Here is a 6,446-nt window from a genome sequence, read left to right on the forward strand (position 1 = left end):
GCAAGGGGGAGCATTTGTCCCATCCATCGCCTGCTATCCATTTTCCAGTACCACGCATGTCTTTTACCTTCACAGCAACACGAGGAGGGCCGGGGTGCAGCTCAGTGGTAAAACATCTGCCCAACACGCATAAGGCCCTGGGTGGGACACACAGCATTTCAGAAAGAAAAACAGAAAAAACCACCACACAATACCATGAGATCAGTATTGTCCCCGTTAAAACAAAACAAACAAAGAAAAAATCCTCAGGGTTCACAAGATGGCTCAGTTTCGAGGTAAATGCATCAAAACTGGTAAGCTGGTGACCCAGGGAGATTCCCATAATCCACAAGAAAAAGGAAAGAAATGCCTCAAAACATTGTTCTTTAACCTACACACACACACATATTTATTTATTATATATACACACACCAGATCTCATCACAGATAGTTCTGAGCCACCATGTGGTGGCTGGGAATTGAACTCAGGTCCTCTGGAAGAGCAGCCAGTGCTCTTAACCTCTGAGCCATATCTCCAGCTCTGACACAGATATAAACACTTTTAGGTAAAATTTCAGTCCTCAGAGAGTAACTTGACAGCGGGCATATCCACCCTTAGTAAACACAAGGGAAGGGCGGCATTGTGGTCGTCTCTTGGTCTCTTATCGTTCTGACGCTGCTGACATCAATTTGTTTTGTTTTATGTTTGGATAAACAAAACAGTGCTGAGGCTAGAAAGGCTGCAGAAACAAGGCAGAGAGGCAGGCTCCTGGGGCTGAACCGCCTGCCAACCTTAGGCAGGACTGCGTGTGTGTGGCACGTTCTGCCACAAGGTGGCAGCACCTTATACTCATTCCTTCAGTGGCTACACCAAGTTTTTGCTTTTCGTTGTTTGTTGTTTTCAGTGTAAACATACTTAATAAGCTGGGCGTGGTGATACAAAGCTGAAGGCTGATATAACCCCAGTGTTCAGGAGGCAGAGGCCAAAGGAACGCCGCCAGGTCAGCCTGGTCTACATAACGAATTCCAGGCCAACCTGCGACATATAACAAGCTCTTGCTTCAAGAAAGCCCAAAGAGGCTGGATAAATGGCTCAGCAGTTAGAGCGTTTGCTGCACTTGTAAAAGACCAGAGTTTGGTTCCCAGCACCCACACTGGGCAATCTCACATTGCCTGTAACACCAGCTGCAGGGCATCCAATCCCTCTTCTGGACTCCTACGGCCCAGGTGCTCACATGCACTCAGACAGACAGACAGACAGACAGACATTCAAGCACGCACACACACACACACACACACACAAATAAATCTTTTTTTAAAGCAAAACAGAAAAATTAATAAAAATGTATGTTACAGCCCATATATGGAAACTGAATTTTATCTGGAAATACCTGGTCTGAATTAGACTTTGCTCTAAGCTCATAGGAATATTTCACACACCTGTAAGTTTTAGGATCTTGACATTTGACCCCGAATAAGTAGGACTAAACAGAACACAAATGTCATCTGAGTCTGACACAAAATGGAGCATGGCAATTGACTTTCCATGTGGGCGTCACAGAGGCCCGAGAGAGGGAGCTCCCACACTTAGAGACCTGGCAAGGAAGACGTCCTTTACGTCTCCTACAAAATCCCTACCCCTGGGCCAGCGAGATGCCTCGAAGCCTGGCCCCTGAACGTGATCCCCTGAACCCTTGTGCAGGTGAAAGGAGAGAGCAGACTCCATACACACTCTCTGATCCCTACACACGCACCACGGTGCACATGGCGTGCACACACAAATACACCCATACTTAACGCCCACCCCTAGGCTAACTGGAAGTGTCACAGCACACCCAGAGCTCCTGGTGAGGTGCCTGACACTTCTCACGCAACACTTGGCTACATCTCTAATAATTACAGATAATTATTGTTTTTCATCTGTCCTTTGAGAGCCTTTAGAGGGTACTCTGCCTACTGGTTCTCAGCCTTGGATGTGCTTTAGAATCGTGTAGGAAGCTCCAGAAAGCCTAGCCCGCGTGGCCCCAGTCCCAGCGGCTCCGCTTTGGCACAGAGTGTGATATAATAATTAGTTTTGGGTTTGGGGTTTTCAGTGTGTGCCAGGCACCTGCTCTCCCACTGAGCTAAATTCCCTTCCGTCATTGGAACTTTTAGACTCCCCCAGATGGATCTACTGCCTGCAGGATAGACTAATGTTCCTCTGGAGTCTAGAACAGCATGCTGACTACGTTTTCAAGAGGCTCTGGGGTGGAAGTGGCTTGTCTGGTGATACGAGATTAGGAGTTCAAACCAAAGATGGCCAGAGCCTTGGGCTCTTAGGGCCGCTCTTGGCTCCCGGCTGCACCTCTGTGCCGGTCCCTCCTATGTCTAACTCATGGCAGTACAAGCTGCGACTCCGCTGCTTACTATGTGCCAAACCCTGATTAAATGGCGGAACACATCACCTCCAATCCATACAACAACGTTCATGGGAGGTGCGGCCCCTGTTGGAAGCAGAGGAAGGACTCTTTTAGGAGGTAAGAGGCAGAAGCCGCTGTTCAAGAGAGTCCAGGAGACTGGCCGAGTTCCAGGCAGAGAAGCCAGTGCAGGTTTGGATGAAGGCTGTTGGGCTCTGAAAACCCAGGTTCTGTCTCCATCTTTAGGGATGTGAGTCTCCAGCTTTACGGAGTGAGTTCATAACTCAGGGACAGAGAAGGTGCCAGCATTCTGGCCTTGGGGCTCAGTTCTAACACACACACACACACACACACACACACACGAACTGGAGAGATATCACAGCAGTCAAGAGCACTGGCTGCTCTTACAGAAGATCTGGGTTCAGTTCCCAGCGTCCACATGGCCGTTCACAATCATCTGTAACTCCAGTTTTAAGAGATAAGATGCCCTCTTCTGTGTACCCAGACATTCATGTATGTAGTCAAAACACATACACACAAAAAAAATAATGAAATAATAGTTTTAGAAGTTAAAGCAAAATAAAACAAACAAAACCCCCCACAGTCTCGGGCCTTCCGGGGTCTCTTTACTGACTCTGCCTTCAAGGGCCTCGCTCACACAGGTTAGGCAGACTCTGACCCACGGGGCTTCCACACTGTCCTGTATGTGACTTGATCTCTTCCTCTAACTGCGTCTCTATCATTTGGAGCTGTGACAAGAGTGATGGGATTTTACTGTCAAGACACTAATATTTAGGGTTTTGTGAGGCTCCAGCCTCAGGATGGCCCTGTGGAGGGGAACCTGGCGGGTCCAGAAGATGACGTGGGAACCCAAAGCTCTGGGCTTGCTTTCGTGGCATCAGTCCCTCTTCCGCAAATCGGCCGCTAGGTGTCAGTCGAGACCCTGGTTCCGAGCGAGAGGCTCCCAACCGCAGTAGGAATTTTCCTCCCCTGTACAACACAAAGCCAGGCTTTTCCCTCGCAGGAACATTCCGTCCAGCCGCAGGCCGGTGGTCAGGAGCCTCCTGTGTTTGGGGAACCGCGGCTGCCCGCACTTCTTTCCTGAGAACACTGTTCTTGATTGTGTGGGACACTGCAACCTTGTAGCTTCCTCTGGGTCCTAGAGTCGCGCCTGGACCAGGCAGAGCTGCCACAGCTTCGTGGCTGTGACACAAACAGGGTTGCTGCGGGTGTGCTGGGAGCTGGGCTGTCCCGTCCACCGGCTCCTTCCTCGGGATCTAAACATTGTGCACCGCGGGGATCAAAACAGAAAGGAAGTCAGTCACGCTACACCCCTGCCCAGCTCTGTCTCAGACCTAAAGGTGCGCGGTGGAGTTGGGTGAGCCGGTGGGGTCTTTCCCAACAGAACCCAACCTCCTGGAGACAGTCTATGAGCACACTGTTGGAAGAGACTTTCTTTTCCCTGAGGTTATAAACATGAACACTTTGTTAAGCAACATCTGCTTTCTCTAATTAAAAAAAAAAAAGGAGTTGAACGTGAGGGCATGCGCCTTTAATGCTGGCGCTGGGAAAGAAGAGGCCGGAAGTGAGTTTGAGGACAGCCTGGTCTAGATAGTGGATTTCAGGCCCCGCCAGAGTTTCATTGTGAGATCCTGTCTCAAAATAACGAACAAAATAAATGAACAGATAAATAGGGCTGGAGAGATGGTTCAGAGGAGGACCTGGGTTCCCAGCTCCCAATGGTTGCCCACAACCATAAGTAAACACAATTCCAGAGGATCTAATCCCCACGTCTTTCCTGAGACCATGCTGATAGTCCTCTCTACTCCAGGAGAGAAGGCTTGAGGAAGTACCCAAGAACGTAAGTCAGTAAATCAGTGACCTGAAGAAAAAGTCAGCAGGGATTTGAGGACACTTAAACACTCAAGTTGGCCGGGCGGTGGTGGCGCACGCCTTTAATCCCAGCACTCTGGAGGCAGAGGCAGGCGGATCTCTGTGAGTTCGAGACCAGCCTGGTCTACAAGAGCTAGTTCCAGGACAGAAACCGAAAAAGCTACGGAGAAACCCTGTCTCAAAAAAAAAAAAAAAATCAAGTTGTTTTCCCTTTGGGGTCATGTATCAGATACCCTCCAGATCATATATTTATATTATAATTCATAACAGCAAAATTACAGTCATGAAGGAGTAATGAAAATAATTTCATGGTTGGAACTGTATTAAAGGGTTACAGCATCAGAAAGGTTGAGAACCTCTGCTTGAGAATTATAAATACTAACAAATATAATAAATATATTTTGACAAAGGTGTACATGGTTTGGTTACTAGGTAATTTTAGGGAATTTCTGTTATGTTATTATGAATAATTATGGCATTGTAGATGTGGGTTGTTTTTTACCTTTCAGAAATTGAAATATTTATGAATGACATATCTCGAGTTTGCTTTAAAGTATTCCTGTAAGATTCGTGTGGGAGGGCAGGAGAGGTGACTCAGCACTTAAGAGGGCTTGCTCAGGACCAGAGTTTGGCTCCCAGCACCCAGGTGACAAGCCAGGTGAGCCTACAAACACCCGTGTTCTCGTTAGTGATCTGTCAACGTGACACAAGCTAGCAGCACACTTGGAGGAGAGCCTCAGTTGGGAAAGCGCCCCCACCAAGCGCCCTGTAGACAAGCCTGTAAGTCATTGCCTTGTTTGAGGATTGATCCTCAAGAGGGTCCAGCTCACAGTGGGCAGTGCCAATCCTGGGCAGGCGGTCCCGGGGGCTTTCAGGAAGCAGGCTGTGCAAGCCATAGTGAGCAAGTCAGGAAGCAGCACTCCAGCCCTGGTCTCTGCTTCAGTTCCCGCCTCCTGGTTCCTACCAAGACTTCCTTTCATGATGGCCTGTGATTGGACCACGGAAGCTGAACTACAGCCTTTCCTCCCCAAGTTGTCATGGGGTTTATCACAACAGAGAGCCTTGGGGCGTGCTGGCTGGCTGCAGCGCTGATACTTCAGGTTCAGTTCAGGAAGATATCCTTAGCCGGGCGATGGTGGCGCACGCCTTTAATCCCAGCACTCGGGAGGCAGAGGTAGGCGGATCTCTGTGAGTTCGAGACCAGCCTGGTCTACAGAGCTAGTTCCAGGACAGGCTCCAAAGCCACAGAGAAACCCTATCTCGAAAAACCAAAAAAAAAAAAAAAAAAAAAAAAGAAGATATCCTTACACGGATAGGCAGGTGCAAAGGGAAGACAGAGGAAACTCAGTGCCCCCAGCCCATCCTCCCCCCCCCCCCCCCCCGTGTGCGGAAGCAAGTGCCCCCTCCCCCGCCCCCGTGGGAGAATACAGCACTAATAGAACATTAACATAATCATTGGTTCATTACATCGTTCCTTCCCTTTCTGCATATGTTCGAAAATTTCCGCAGCGGCAGCTTTCAAGATAAACCTAATTGCAAACACTGTGTGTTCACTGTCTCATCTGTGGAGCCAGGGCTGGTCGCAGGGCTGGCCGCAGGCCAATGGGAAGATCGCAGGCTTTGCCATCAGCGAGGTCTGGCTTCATTTCCAGCTCTGCTCCATACACACCACATTACCTTGGTCAAGTCACTGACTTCTGAAGAACAAGCATGGGGTACAAGCACCGGCCCCTCCTTCACGAGACTGCAGGAACAGGTGAGTCCACGTGAACACCACACGCCTGGCACACAGGAGACGCTTGTACATTCTTAATTATCTCACGGCAACCCAGTTATTCTCTTTGTACTCTGTTGGTTTTTAAAAATAGATGTAAGCAGAGGTGAAATCTACCTCCCCAGTCTTCTCTCTAGGGGAAGATTTCTGCTTAAATTAAAACTTCAGCCTCTATCTGTCCAGCCTTCTTTAAATGTTTAAATATGCACAGGCATATGTATCTGTAGAATGTGTATTTTTAAAGTAAAATGGAATTTTACGTGTTGCTCTGAAATTTACCTTTTTCATTTTTATCTGTCTATTTATTTAATTATTTATTTCCCTTTTTCATTTTTATCTGTCTATCTATCTATTTATTTAATGTGCATTGGTGCTTTGCCTGCATGTATGTCTGTGTGAAGGTG

Source organism: Microtus oregoni, unplaced genomic scaffold (assembly GCF_018167655.1).
Source record: "Microtus oregoni isolate MIOR12 unplaced genomic scaffold, Mior012 000018F_ref0000195, whole genome shotgun sequence".
Lineage (NCBI taxonomy): Eukaryota > Metazoa > Chordata > Mammalia > Rodentia > Cricetidae > Microtus > Microtus oregoni.